Source organism: Papilio polytes, unplaced genomic scaffold (genome assembly GCF_000836215.1).
Source record: "Papilio polytes unplaced genomic scaffold, Ppol_1.0 DF823901.1, whole genome shotgun sequence".
Taxonomy (NCBI): Eukaryota; Metazoa; Arthropoda; class Insecta; order Lepidoptera; family Papilionidae; genus Papilio; species Papilio polytes.
Window position 1 is genome coordinate 339,288 of NW_013525303.1, and position 16,553 is coordinate 355,840.

At 35.1% G+C, this 16,553-nt stretch overlaps 1 long non-coding RNA gene across 1 annotated transcript in view; it reads right to left on the minus strand.

The window, feature by feature from the left end:
- Positions 1 to 16,553, minus strand: part of LOC106102859 — a 30,870-nt gene that overhangs the window by 957 nt on the left and 13,360 nt on the right. The window contains exon 2 of the long non-coding RNA XR_001225600.1: positions 8,572 to 8,641. This is a non-coding gene — a long non-coding RNA (uncharacterized LOC106102859). The remainder of the gene's footprint in view (positions 1 to 8,571; positions 8,642 to 16,553) is intronic.

A 16,553-nucleotide genomic window follows, 5' to 3' on the forward strand; every position in this document is an offset into this window, starting at 1 on the left:
CCTTTTCTTATACTTAAAAGATGGGAAGGAAAAGTGAATTTGTTGACGGTGGAGGAGACGCATAGGAAGGAGAAATGTCCTCTTTATGTGTCTAATTTAAAAATCCATAATGCAATATGATAGATTCCTGTCTATACGTTCGTTTACATCTAGGATGTGTAAACAGTTGGTTGCATGCGGCGGCACGCAGCCCATACCGCGCGTTTGCTCAGCGAGCTCGTACAATGCGGCCAGAGATACAGCGGGTATATAAGCTGAAGCGATTTGCTAGGATTGGGATCATGTTAAGTTATTTTTTATTATTATTATTATCGCTTATGAATTAAACATAATTAAAGCTACATTATACACGTTTATAAAATTGCTCAGTACGTAACTTTTAATGTACTTTCCGTGTTATATTCGATCGATCTAAAACAATATTGAAATACCATAAGACTGATAGTCATAGCTTTGTTGTCTATTATTTGTGTTATTTTTCATAATACGTATAAAGGAAGTTTCTATTATTTCATAGATAAACTTTTAATGAAAGCGAGAAATTAATAAATTCCTCTAAAAACAAGCTTAAAATGAAAGCTAAATCAAAATGCAAATCCTAAACCGTGCGCATGATATTTTCCGATTGGGTACAACACAAACAGCACGTGTCCGCGCCTCCGCCTCACTCATCTCGATGTTTACACAGGCCGGCAGCGATTTACCTCAGCCCATTACTACAGCGGTTTTATAGTATTCTATACGTTTCTCTCGTAGATATTCTTTCAAAATGCATGTATTCCACTAACTTGTATTAAAAAAAAATTTTAATTACTAGCTTTAATAATACAATGATACCTAAAAAAAAACAAAGTGAGTAGCCTATGTGTTCTTCTCGACTATCAGCTACGTTTATACCAAATTTTATCAAAATCTGTTTAGTCGTTTGAGCTACAAGCCTTAGCAAACATCCAACCATCCATCAAAAAGGTTAATTGACAATGTTAATTTGCAACACAGATGGCGTTGATAGTTATTTATCTTGTGTGATTTGCTATTTTCTTGTTTTACTAAATTAGTGGAATTCAAATATTGAATTAAATAATCAACTTTTTCGTGTTGTAATTCTCTTTTCATGGCCACACAAGGAATATAGAATATTGTGTTTACATAAATAAGCAAATTTTATTCGTTCCTATAATTAGGTCTACACAATTATTGGTGTTTAGTCGGATTATTATAATCTGATATTTTATGACTACAAAGTCCTGATGGTCCGAACAAATTTAGAAATTTTCGAGAAGTTTCTGTAATACCCGCTACACCCAAATTTCAACTAAATAATTCGACTGTGATTGTGTGTAGTGGGCATATATTTAATAGTAGTTGTTGCTCGTGATTTTGCCCGCCTGAAATTAAAAAATAGCCTATGTTACTTACTGATTACGTAGCTTTTTAACGGTGAAAGAATTTTTTAAATCGGCCCAGTAGTTTTTGAATTATTTCAATACATACAAAAATAAAAAAAAATCCTCTTTAGTATATTAATATAGATTATCTACATACTTATTTTTTATCTTAAAAATAATTATTTTAGCAATAGTATTACATGTCTAGTTGCAATAACACTTTGTTGTTACAAAGAGTTCCGCCATCTTGGAATCGAAGTCAGTTTTGCTTATCTGTGAAAAAATATTTCGTTCCGTTCTTCAATTATTTCCTAATGATGTGAACTCCTGGGCCACGTCTTTGAAGTATTTCTCAGCACAATATATAAAGTGGCGAGCCTCGCTGCGCCTGACAGAATAAATAAAAGTTTTGTCGAAAACGCTAGTGGTGTGCCGTCGACACCAGACTACAGTATGCTGTAGTGATGTGAAATGCTAGACAATTATGTCGATAGAAAAATATTAAGTAATTCAGAATTTTTAAACATTTTTTTTAGCACTAAAATCTTATCAAAAATGTATGTGTATTGAGGAATGATGTAACATAGGTTAGTTTAATAGAAAAAAGCAAATAAGCGTATGATTTTAATATACTTAAGTGTCAAATTTTTTAAATTATATTACAAAGTAAGCATAATGAACAACACGAGGTATGTGTTTTTAAATACTTTGTTAAATATATATACTGCGCGCATTTTAAAAATAACAAACTACAATAAACTATCGACAAATCGATAGTCGATACGCACACGGACATCACTATTTGTATAACGCTGCGTGTGACAGGCGACACCTCGGCGCTCTAAGCCCAAAGCCCGGAGCCCCGGCCGCGCTTTCATCTCGCAAACTGCCGGATATTGTTAATGATACCACCTATACAACTATTGTATGGAAACCTCACGTCATCGTGTTTTGTAAGATTACCACACTTATAAGTGTGGTATTCCACCGTTGAATGTACAAGAACATTTAATTTACAATAATTTTGTAAATGTTGTAATGTAAACCGACGCTTACATTAAGATTGTTGTTGTCAATCTCTTTTTTAAAAGCGGACGCACACCTTTGACTAAACTCACACTGTTGTGCGATTGTCGATTGTTCCGACGCCCATTCAACTGCTTAGTTGCACTAAAAATCGCGTAGTGTGCACACCTACATAAACTCATAAGAATCAAACCGAGACTATACAGTTGTGCGATAGTTTAGTCAATGGTGCACGCTCTAAGACGGAAATACACTCTTTTAATTAAGTATTGTTTTTATGTCTAAAGATCTTAGTCATAATGCATTTAAAAAAACACGTTTTTTACTTACGAAACTGTATTCATTAAATACTAGCTATTCCCGTGTGACTTCATCCGCATGAAATAATGAAAATTGTTATATCGTTTACATTTGTCAAATTCAATTGCAAATGTCAAGATGATGACATGATGACAGTATGGCAGCCTTGCTTCCTTGATGTTGGCAGCAGCTTATGGTCTCTTTCCCACATTTTAGTTTTTATCCAAAATACTTACCCCTTAACTTTAATGGCGTGAAAATATGTAGCCTAAAGCGTGACTTACCTATAGGGCTTTTTATTAAAAAAAAGAATTATTCAAAAATATGCTGTAATTGCTGACATCTTAGGCAACAAAGAAGTGTGTGTTTACGCTTTATTATAATAGTATAGAGTATAGATTATCTTGCAAATAAATATTAGGTTATAAAGTTGCTGAAACTTTAAGCTCCATCAACCACTTAAAACGAATGTAGAAAGTATGTCATTTCAAAGCTAATCAGTCAAATGTATCATCAATAACAAGTTAAAACAAAATTGACATGAAAAATATTGAAATTATATTTTTACATAGAACACTTTCGTGACAAGAAATAATTAGAATGAAAAAGTCAAGCTAATTCACACTGTTCTATGTAGAACTAGCTTTCGCCCGCGACTACGTCCGCGTGGTATTGAAAAAAACAAAAGTGAGTAGCCTATGTGTTCTGCCGGACTATAATCTAGATCTATACCAAATTTCATCGAGATCCGTTTAGCCGTTTAGGCTACAAACTAACAAACATCCATCCATCTAAACTTTGGCATTTATAATATTAATATGATATAACCACTGCACATTTTATAATTATTCTATTGAAAAGCCCTACACTGACGTTACGCTATGCTATATTTTCACGCGATTAGTTTAATTTCGGGATTGGGTTTATTAGAGAGAAATGTCATGCGAGAAAGTGACAAAAACCAAAAGCCAATAGCAGCAAAAAAAGATTGCAACGATAATTGTTAACAAATTGCAAATCCTCTCTTTGTCGATTAAGCATTTGAATTTTGGCATTTGCAATCGAACGGAATGTGGACAACTGAACACAAACTTTTTATAATATAGAGGTTGAAGCCGTACGGGCATAGCTAGTCTAGACTCATGTATAACTAGTAACATAAAGAGAAAAGATTTGTATTTTTGTATTTATTGAAATAACTCAAAAACTACTGGACCGATTTTAAAAATTCTTTCACCGTTAGAAAGGTAATTTATCTGTGACATAGGCATTTTTTTACTATTTTTGAATTTCAGGCGGACGAAGTCGAGAGCAATAGTTTGTCTTTAACAATATTGATATTTTGAGTTCATATCAAATTAGTTTTATTGTAAAATATGCTACAGTATGACTATCATTAAAGAAAAATGTATGGAGTGTGTGTATGAAATGAGATGAGACCGCTGTTAGAGATGTATGGAAGAGTACCAGAGTACAATACACTGCATAGAAATGACCAAAAAATATATTTTTTTTAATATATCATTAAAAGAATTTAACCCTAGTGTTGGTCTGCTTATCTATACTGGTGGGGGCAAAAAGATTTATGTGGACACACGCCTGAGTATCATATAAATCAGGGCGAGCCCTGTAGGGCTCTCGCCGCGAGTGGCGCCATCTACCCAACTGTCATGTGCCAGGAAACAATACACGATGGCTTTTTACATTTTCCATTAAAAAATAAGCAAATAAAAATGAAAACATATAGTTGAAAATTAAAGACAGGAATACGTCAACAAAAAAAATTCGATAAACAATTTGTTTTAAAAATAAAGGGTTTTGGTCCACAAAAGTGTATTTTCTTCTTACCTTAGCGTCACCAATGTTTACACTTTTGGAACTAATCATTGTTAAGGGATCTTTTTTGAAAAATTACAGCTTTACAACTAGTGGTAAGCAATGACTTTTATTTTAAAAAATAAGGAAAAATACAGTACAATAATGGACAAGTTAATAACAGGCGAGCGGTAAAAGGCGGGGCACATAGAATATTCATAACTAGGCCATAGACAAACACATAGATCATAATTTTAAAACCATAGACAGTTTTTTTTTCTTTGTCATTTCGTTAAATTGCAACGAGATTTCGGCCACAGATTATAATAGTTCAATAAAAGTTTTAGATAAACGTTTCAGAATTTTAGGAAGTTTTTTTTTGTCGAAAGAAGTTTTGAAATCGTATTCAATGCATACGTTTAAGGTAAACATCTTTCTAACTGCTTCAAAATAGCTATAATGTTGACATTAACACAAGTGAATGCAGAAAATCAGTGCAAAAATTTATAATAATGCTTTTCTTTAAGAAAGAAAAATAATACTAATATTATAAACGCAAAAGTTTAGATGGATGTTTGTAGCCTAAACGGGTGAACTTATTTCGATGAAATTTGGTACTGTAGGGGATAGTCTGGAAGAACACATAGACACACTTTTGTTTTTTTTTTTAATTCCACGTTGACGAAGTCGCAGGCGAAAGTAATAGATATACACAATTTGTCTTATTTTCGTCTATTTCAAGATGAACCCAAACTGATCGATATTAAACCTAACCACTGGACACTAGTGGTACTACAAACTAGGGCTGTCCAATAATCGATGACAAGAAGGGTGGTCCCCGAGAACAAACACAGTGAATTATAAAGCGCGGGAAACAACAGATGTTACTGACCACGCAAAGACATTTAAATAATATATAGACGAGGCAGTGAACAAAAATTTTTTCACTGGTACTTTCTCTGAAAGGTACTATATCAGTTGTCAAGTTAAGCCACTTCGTGTAATGACGTGTAATAATACATTTTTTATAAATCAAATAAACAGTGCTACAAAATGAAATGTAAACATTTAAATACAACAAACTAGCTTTCGCCCGCAACTCTATCCGCGTGGAATTAGAAAAAACAAAAGTGAGTCGCCTATGTCTTCTTCCATACTATCCTCTACATCGATGCCAAATTTCATCGAAATCCGTTCAGCCATTTAGGCTACAAACTCTAACAAACATCCATCCATCTAAATTCGCATTTATTCTAATTTCGCATTTATAATATTAGTATGATTAGTATGATCATATAACATGTGGTTTTTAGGACTTAAATTAGGCCTCCGGCACCACACTCATCAGACGAAACGCGGAGTTGCTTCCACTTCACGCCTGTTTATGTGTGGTCGTGGTATTACACCGGGCCAGCCGGCCCATTCGTGCAAAGATGTTAAAGCGGGCTCTACCACTGTTAAAGACGAAACTTAACGCTATCTATCACTAGATAGCGTTAGTTAAGATTTTGTGAAAAATGTTTCAAATGAAATGTCTATACCTTCTCTATATATTTGAATCTCTTTGTCACTTCTACGTTATATCAGGTATTAACTCTAAAGGTTGTTGAGTTTATCTATTTTTAAGAGAAAAGAATGGACCGTGGAGACGATTTGACAAGGTAGGTGGAAGGACTATCGTGCGATTCTCTGTCAATGAAAACAAAGTTCGGTAATTTAGCGAATTCTGTTAATCTATACCTACTATCAATATAAAGACACTGGCGCTATCTCGTGGAGGCCAAGACCAACTTTGGGTCGCTGCGCCAACGCAGTAACATTATAAAGAGCAAAGATTTATTTTTTGTATGTAATAAAATGACTCAAAAACTATTGGGCCGATTTTAATAATTCTTTCGCCAATAAATAGCTACGTTAACCTTTATCGCTGAGTAACATCTATATTATATGATTTATAACACGGCTAAAACTCACGTGGGAACTTTCGGTGTAGGCACCGATCAGTTTCGAATCCGTAGGGGGTCCTTCTTCAGGGTGAATGGTTGCCGATTTTATTCGCTATCGCGTTGCAACGGTCACTGAAACTGGTCGGTGCCTACACCGAATGTTCCCTCGTGAGTTACTTATTAAAACTTTTATTGTAGCGGCGACGAAGATGCTAGCAACAGCTAGTATATTAAAATTATGTATTATTTTTAGTTTAATTGGATTTAAGATGAAAAGGAGTACTGAAAAAAAACGATAAAAGATCTAGATAAAGTCATTAGGCCCTTAATTTATAGTTAACAAAATACTTTAAATACATAACACATTTTCCCTCCAGTATATAGGTAAATAATATACCTGCTGTATACCGCTAATACTCTGTCTTCGTGAGGAATAAACGTTTGGAACTCAACCATTCAGTCGCTGCAAATACAGCGCTCTTTATAGAAATCGTTGTCACCGAGTTAGAGATAACTAGAAGTGGCATACGATATACGAGCGTAGTTAGAAAATAAATTAAAACACCCGTGTAAAGTAAACCAAACTAGATTAATAGTAACATACTAAATTAGTGTATTTTGAAGTTTTTTATTATATTCTTACTCTCAGCTCATACTTAGACTAAATTACAGTTTTACTAGCTTTCGTCCGAAACTCCGTCCGCGTTGAATTAAAAAAAAACAAAAGCAAGCAGCTTATGTGTTCTTCATACTATTCTCTATATGTATGCCAAATTTCATCGAAAGTATGGGCTAATGTAAGCGTGTCAGTTAATATAAAATCCGATTATATTGCTGTAAACATGTCATATCTATCATTCGTAGATCAGTGTATTCTATAGCTCCGTGCCTGAGTCCGCTATCGCTAGATTACGATCGACAGTTGCGGGCGTTCCCACCGTGCTCTGCCCACGCCCAACTCACAGCCCACGGCCCACGGGGACCGCAAATCCACGCGGATTCAATGTAGTTGTTTACCTTTCTATCATGTGATCTTACACGAAATTACATAGATACTAACTTTTGCCTGCGACTCGGATAATGCAAAGTCGTCAGCTGTCTTCTAGCTGTCCTATAGAATAATAAATTTAAAATACTAATAACCACTCCAAATAAGACCGTATTAGTAATAACTGTCTGTATCTGCTGGCGACAATCCCTACTTTTTTTTTATATAACTAGTATACATAAGGTGGCAAACGAGCATGCGGCCACCTGAATCCACCGAAATGGAAAGCAATCGCTGCCCATAAACATCCGCAATTGCAGATGCGTTGCTTATCCTTAATTGACAGAGGAAGAGACGAACATAAACAGGACATTTCCTCTTTTTATGCGTCTCCTCCACCGTCAAATCCACTTTTCTTTTCCATCCTTTCCTCTTAGGAAAAGGAGGGAAAGGAAAAGGGACTATCGTAACATGAATACGAAAGTATAGATGGATGTTTGTTTGAGTTTTTACCCAAAACGGCTAAATCAATTTCGATGAAATTTGGTATAGATGTAGAGAATAGTCTGAAGGAACATATAGTCTACTCACTTTTGTTTTTTTCAATTCCATGCAGACGTAGTCGCGGGCGAAAGCTAGTAATATAATAAATGCGAAAGTACAGATGGATGTTTGTTAGAGTTTGTAGCCTAAACAGCTGAACGGATTTCGATGAAATTTGATAAAGATGTAGAGGATAGCCTGGAAGAACACAAAAGCTACTTATTTTTGTGTTTTCAACTCCACGCGGACGGAATCGCGAGCAAAAGCTAGTGTAGTATAAGACAACACTTCCCGCTGTCTTTCCCTACGTATGCTTAGATCTTTAAAACTACGCAATGGTTTTCAATGCATTTTTAATAAAGTGTTTCAAGAGGAAGGTTTAAATGTTTGATAAAGTAGAGAAATACTGATAATTTTAGATGTTTCTAATGACATTGTCGTATCAGCATGAGACCCGTGTGTAGGGGCGGCCGCTAGACACCGAATAAACCTTTACTAGAAAGTTTGTTGAGTAAACGGATTCAATTTGTATTAAATGTGCGATAGTTATATGAAATCAACTCACATTTCCGTCTGTCTGTAGAAGTTGGCTGGTACTCTTTGTCCGGAATTTCCTCCTTCACTTTTGCTTCCATCTGTAAAAAACGTCTTGGATTAGTTTGACGTAGACTATATATGCAATTATGTCTTTAAAAAAAATTATGCACTCAAATACAAGATTAATTTATTTATTAAATTATTGAAGTCGCCGAAATAACGAAACGACCGCAGCCCATAGACATCAATTGCAAATGCCTTTAATCTAAAGAGGAAGCACAGAAAAATTACTCTTCTATGCACCGTCTTAGTCTTATCAGCTTCTCCTCTACTTACATTGTAAGAAAATTGTGGGAAGGAAAAAGATCTAAAATCAAACTTCCGATGCACTCATCAGATAAAGGGGAAATTGCTTCAAGAAGTGTAATGTGATTTAAATTGGCTGTTATAGAAGCTTATAAGCCAGTAAAAAAAATGAAAAACGCTTTATTGTTACACAAAAGTAGACATTTTGAGACCTCTGCCTTGTAGGTTACCTTGTGTAGGAGGCAGCGCCTCTTAATCTAGGTTATAGGTAATTTTTGGTCATGAATATATGTGTGTGTTAGTCTTAATAAATAAAGAAAAAATAAAAAAGTCTCTTATTTCCAGCAACTTAGTAATTGTAATTAATGATACATTACAATGTTTCTTTTAATTGAATACTTAGACATTTAAAATTTTTAAACTAACAGGGTGTATTTTTTTAATGTCTTGGACGTTGTGGGAACCTCTCGCGAGTAAAGGCCTCCTCCAAAGCCAGCCAGTTTTCTCTTGATTTTGCGATTTTATCCACTGTGGTCGTACTGTTTTCTTTATATCTTCTTCCCATATATTATAGTTGTTAGTCTTAGTTATTCTAAAAATCATTAAAGCCCCAAGAGACTGCAAGCGCAAGTTTCATATAAAGAAACCGTTTAAAACCCACACATTTACCGCACAATTTATCACAGTAACATGTGAAAAGTTTGCAAATCGTGTAAACAAGTGCAAATGTAATTTTCACTCGTTCCTTTTGGATTCGACGTCCGGTCATACCTCAGGGTTCGTCCCACGCTGGTTGTTATTTGCAGTAACATAGCAGGGGGCGGTGTTGACGGACACCTGCGCTATGCGGACACTGGTCAGTGTTGCCGGAGGGAAATATTTTAATGGAGCGCGCGATAACACGAGCCAGGCGAGCGTAGACTAACTACTGACAGAGATATCGAAAAAAAGAAAAGGGATTCATTCTATCAAGTTCTAGTTTCTTTCATAGTTTTGTATTTTATTTGTATAAAGTAACTCAAGTTTTTAAAGTTTATAGTCATTTTAAATTGTAAAAAAAAATATTTGCATAAGGAATGTCACTCGAATAAACTCATATACACATGGGCGTCGTCATCCGATTTTCTAGGCTAAGCCTAGGGCACCTTTAACATGACCTTGTTTAAAACAGTGTTTATTGTTTATATCTATCTAACATTTTTCAATTTTCTAAGGGGTCAGCTAAACCCCCTTCTCTCATATCGACGCTCTTACACTCACACTGATACTTTTTCTCCTTTTTATTGTTTTTCTAAAGATTTTAAAATAATTTAATATACTTGTAATAATCGTAAATAAATGTGAATCTCTACGTTTAGCTGGTCTGTGCATGCAAGCGTCTGTCGGTCGTCAAAGCTGACGGCGCGGTCAAGTACACAGCAAGCTACAACAGGCTCACCTCGGATATACTGACTACATAACCTACTCTTCTCAGCTTCTCCCGTCCACACGGCTACGCATATGAAAAACATGTCTTTTTAAAAGGAAAGAGAAGATAAATCGATTTTAGTTTTGTTTAAATGTAGTCCGCAAACTTCGGTAGCGCGAAAAAAATGGTCTATAAGAGCGAGCGTATCTTACAAAACTATCGCACAACTGTTTAGTCTTGCTTTGAATCCTATAAGCTTATATGGATTTAACACGACTCGATTTTTAGTTGTGCAACTAAACAGTTGAATTGGCTGAGAAACAATCGACAATCGCAGAACAGATATGCCATTGTTAAAGCAAAGGTTTGCGCCCGCTCTATGATCGTTTTGGAGATTGCCTGGAACAAGCGGACAGACACACAGACAAATTTGTTTTAACGTCGTTATCACCAACGCAAATATACATCGTCTTCGGGAAATTCAGATTATTTTTTCGACATTACATACGGATACTCAAATTTTATTAATTTTATAAATTACAAGATCAAATGCGATTCATAATTTCAAATTTAACTAATGTTAAAATATCCGTAAATCATAAATTAATTATTAAAAAAACCTTCAAACTATAACTATATTTCTTTCGATTTTCATAAGAATCATCGAGCATCAAACAAAGGGGTAGTAGCGCCGCGGTCGCTGGGAGTGTGGGGTGTGGGGTGGGGTAGGATAACAGGTGCGGCGGTGAGTCCAGGTGCCAACGGCGAATACAATTTTTACTTCGGCACGTAATTGCTAAGAGCGGGTGCGCGGTCGGTGGTGATATATGACGTAGAAACTATACGGTACTAGCTTACGCCTGTAACATCAACAAGGAATTAAAAAAAAAACTATCACTCTATGTGTTTATGCTTATTTTTTTTTTAATGAGAAGGGGCAAACGAGCAACGGGAACACAAAGGTGGTCAACGACGCTCATGGACATCCGCAACACCAGAGGAACTATAGATGCGTTGGCGGCCGTTATATCATTAAGATCCAGCAGTTTAGGCTGTAAACTGTAACAAACATACATCCAAACTTTTGAATTTACACATAATATTAGTAAGATAAGTTAAAAATGAAGGATTTGTTTGTCTCTTCATTCTGGATATCCGTTAAAGAAGTTCATAATCAAAGCTAAAGACCAGATTCTTATACGTTAATGAAATCTGACTGACGAAATAACGTCAAAGTGAAAAGACTATTATTTCCTGTAATATCTATCTGAAATCTATACATCTTTATATCAAGACTAGCTTTAACCCGCGACTGCGTCCGCGTGGAATTAAAAAAAACTAAAAGGTATAGCCTATGTGTTCTTCTAGATTATCCTCTACATCTATACCAAATTTTATCTAAACTTTCGCATTTAAAATATTAGTATGATAATACAATTAAATACTGTTTATAATTAATTATTTACGGCTTACTCACGTATACTTTTCTTTTTCCGGTGACGGCACCGACCAGTTTCAGACCCTGCGGGGGTCCTTCTTCAGGGCGAGGGTTAAGGATGTATCGCGGTCACATATATATGCGGATACATCCTGAAACTGGTCGGTGCCGTCACCGGAAAAAGAAAAGTATACGTGAGTAAGCCGTAAATAATTAATTATAAAATGTCTCACGAAAGTTTAAATATTTTAAATACTGTTTATATAAACGATGTAGCAACAACTAAAACCTGGCCTCGATATCTAGAACAAATGTTAAGATCTGCATCGACGCAATCCAGGCTAGCATTTAATCTGGACTGACGATGGATTTTAAAGATGCAACTTAGGGTGTACTCACATACGCGGGAATTATCTATACTAATGTAATAAAGCGTAAACACACACTACTTCGTGGCGTAGGATGTCAGCAATCACAGCATTTGTTTGAATAATTCTTTCTTTAATAAAAAGCCCAACACTTATGACACGCTTTAGGCTATATATTTTCACGCTATTAAACTTAGGGGGCAAATAATTTGGAAATAAACCTTCATGTGAAAAAGGGACCATAACTGACAACATTAAGGAAGCAAGGTTTTTATGGTATCGGTAATCTTGACATTTGACAAACGTGAACATTTTTTTATAATTCCTTGTGGATGAAGCCACATGGGAACAGTTAGTATTTAATAAGACTAAAGATTTGATATAATAAATGCTTCATCGCAAACAATATTTTACTAATATTATAAATGCGAAAGTTAAGATGGATATTTGTTTGTTTGTAGCTTCAACTGATAAACGACGTGACGAAATTTTGCATAGATGTAGAGGATAGCCTAGAAGAACACATCGGCTACATGCTTTCATTTATAATTCCACGCAGACGGAGTCGCGTGTAAAATCTAAATAAACTTTTTATCGCAAACAATGGTATCTTACGTCTTAATCTTCTAATAAGATAAATTAAACTCAAGTCAACATTTAATACATGTATTTCAACATTAGAAACTCAGTAACTAGTATTAGTGTGAACAGGCCCTTATACAGAGTTTCATAAATAGCGTCCGCCCGCGCGCCATATGGCCCGCACGTGCTGACCATACACTGTGCGTCACATCCGGACAGATACCACTTCCGGACAACTCAAGGTTATACGGAAAGACCATCGGCCTAGTCCCACCATGGGTGTTAGGTGGCCCAAACCCCCTTTTAATACAGAAAATCAAAAGTCCTGTTAACCTTTCTTTCTTAGACAATGTCATGCACGGAAAGATATGTCCCATGCGTCCCTTTTTCTGTCAAATCCATTTCTCTTTTCATCCTTTCCCTATAAGAATAGGAAGGAGAGATTAGCTAAAAATAAGACGACACACCATCAAAAGTAGCGCGGAATTGCATTTGACGCGTGTGTTCTGTGTGGTTATGATATTGCAGCTTGCAATAGATGGCGCTGGTGTTTACCACTGTTAAATGTTCGATTGAAAACGTAAAAGGTAAAATATATTAAGTGTAGGGACATCCTACGAGATTTTTTATCCATCAATTTAGTGAGATAATTCTATTTGAAAAGGGATTATTAAATTTGCGAGAGTATTTCGGATTTGGGTGAGTAAAAAGAATCGTATTTCTCTGTAAATCGTCCTAAATAGTATTAAATCACTATTTCCGATAAAAAATATGTGCTTAAATTAAGTTGTACATAATTATTAGAATGATAAATCTTTTATTGGCATATTTCGTATATTTGTATATAAAATATCTATACTATTATAATAAAGCGTAAACACACGCATCTTTGTTGCCTAAGATGTCAGCAATTACAGCATATTTTTGAACAATTATTTTTTTTAATAAAAAGCCCTACACTTACGTCATGCTTTGGGCTATATATTTTCACGCCATTAAACTTAGGGGGTAAATATTTCGGATAAAAAAACCTAATGTGGGAAAGAGACCATAAGTTGCTGCCAACATCAAGGAAGCAAGATTGCCAAGTTTTTGTCGTGTCATTCTGACATTTGCTATTAATAATTTGACAAATGTAAACAATACAATAAATTTTTCATAATTTCATGCGGATGAAGCCGCGCGGGAACAGCTAGTGTTTTTATAACAATGCAATACCATACGTAGTTAATATTCTGTAAGGGAGTCCAACCGGCATTAATACGGGAAAGATTGGTGCCGCAATCTGCCGCCAGATGGCGCGGGGGAACGGGTGTCGATAAATGCCTTTGTTACGCAAACTCACGACTGTTTAGTAAAGGTATTGGTAGAGATAGGTGTCAAGTGAAATTTGCTAGATCTATTAATCTATGGATTGAGATTTCGTTGTTTGGATATGCTTTTGCTTAGTTCCAACTTCCGACAAACTCCTGTTGATGGTTTTGACAGTTAATTCTATATCTATTAATATCTAACCGATAACGATATCGGCGCCAAAACGGCGAACATGAAATAGGGGAAAAAACACCAAGGTTTATAGCCATTCTATTTATAGATCAGTGGGTAGGTCTTACAGTCCATTTTTACTAAGTCACAACACATACGATTTACTTGTAAGTAGAAAGTTTTCTTTAAGTATGTAAAACAACTAAAAAAAACGCTAAAAATACGTATAAATCGGAAATATTTGATTCCATTTTTAAACATTAAAGAAACTTTTCCGATTTTTAATTAGCGTTTACAAACGCTAATTCGTTACTATAACATTAAAGGAATTAACACCTTCTGTGAATTGTATAAAGTATAATTTACGTTAATTAGCGTCCCCGTCTAGGTCTTAAAGTAAATATCATTAATCTGCAGCTGAAAATCCAAAATTATCCTGATATATAAAGCTTTGTTTGTTTGTCCGTGTTTGGACAGATTGCGCGGCCGCCGGCCAGCTGGGCCCCCGTGTTTGGAAACGTATTTATTGTTTATTCTGCGAGGAGAAACGTTTTTAATCCTAGTGTGGATGACGGGTGATTTGTGTTTGAAATACAAATGTTCACTGCAATTTGTGTGGAAAAGTTTTCATTTGCACTCCTCATGAAAACATTAGTAGATTTTTATTAATTTACTAATATTTTCTTCCATTCCAATGTTCACAATAGTCGAATGGCGGGATTCGAACCATCGACCCCAAAATTAGGCTGGCGCTTCGAAATTAGAAATCTATTTAGCATTCTTTATTGTTTAGAAATGCCTTTTAATTATCATTATGGACTTATCCCAGTCACGTAGAGTCTGCGTACGAGGTTTTACAAACCTCAATTTTGCCTTCATTTTTAAGAACGCTTTTCGCTAACTTTACTTGGTAGAGAAATTACAACTAAATACATTAAAACTACTTCCAAATAACCAAAAGAATTATAAACATGACTAGTAAAACATAATAGAACATAAGCTATCGTTTGCTAGATATCACATAAAGAACAAGAAAAAAACATAAAATGTCGTAGCAATCCGTAACACTGCTACGAAACCTTACGTAGACGCTATGCGTAAAACCTTCGCTACGATAATGCTACACATATCGCTACGAGATTAAGAAAATTTTATAAAAAGTTGAGTTTATAAGACGAGTTACCGATTATATGGAAACTAGTTTGAGCCCGCGACTCCGTCTGTGTGGAATTAAAAAAAACAAAAGTGAGTAGCCTATGTGTTCTTCCAGACTATCCTCTACGTCTATGCCAAATTTCATCGAGTATGTTCAGTCATTTAAGCTACAAACTAACATCCATCCATCTAAACTTTCGCATTTATATTAATAGTAAAAAGTAAGAATGTTGTTCTGTTAACATGATTAAGTGGTTTGATTTAAATTAAATATATAATAAAATAACGTAGGCTTATAAAATTCCTTTCATCCAGCAGGTGGTAGTTCCCACGCGGGGACTACCCGGTATGCAAATCTTGCCACGTCTTTGCTTCCCTTTATCCTAACAATACTTACATTGATAGAGTAAAATGTACTCTATCGTATAGTGTTAAGTGTGAATTTTGTATAACATGTAAAACATGTGGTGAAATTCCCGCCCTGATGGAATTCCTGTTTTGTTAGGACCAAGTGTTTCTCTTGATAGAGTACGAATATATATAGTTATGCTAAAGGTAAAGGAGGTTATATGTATTCATTTAGAGTGTGACAGAAGTAACTTGAAGGAATTATGATACGTATTTATTAAAAACTACCTGTTACTCGCGACTTTGCCCCTTAAAATAATACAGATTATGTTATGTTACTCACAGATAAATTACCTCTAACGGTAAAGGAATTTTTAATATCGGTCCGGTTTTTTAGTTATTTCAATACATACAAAAATACAAATCTTTCCTCTTTATAATATTAGTATAGAAAATGAAAGGAAAATAGGAATAGGACGGATGGATGTTTGTTAAAGTTTGTAGCCTAAACGGTTGAACGGATCTCGATGAAATTTTGTATAGATGTAGAGGATAGTCTGGAAGAACACATAGGCTATTCACTTTTGTTTTTTTTTTAAATTCCACGCGGACAGAGTGTTATATAGTTTAATGTATCGAAAGTGTTTACGCGGTGGCACGTGCTGCCTACCCCCTACCCTCCCCACAGCGATAGCTTAACGTTCGGCGTTTCGCGTTTTATAGTGCCACTTTTAGTGTTGTTCTTGAAACATGAATGCATCGATGTAAATATAAAATCGAAGTATATAAAACGGGATAACAAAGGAATGTTAGAGTAATATATTGAATTAAAAAGCCTTGTAAAAGAAAAGTTTAGATTATAAACTCTTTTTTTTACTAAGAATCTATCAATACTACGAAAAAAGTTCTTGTATCCAGTT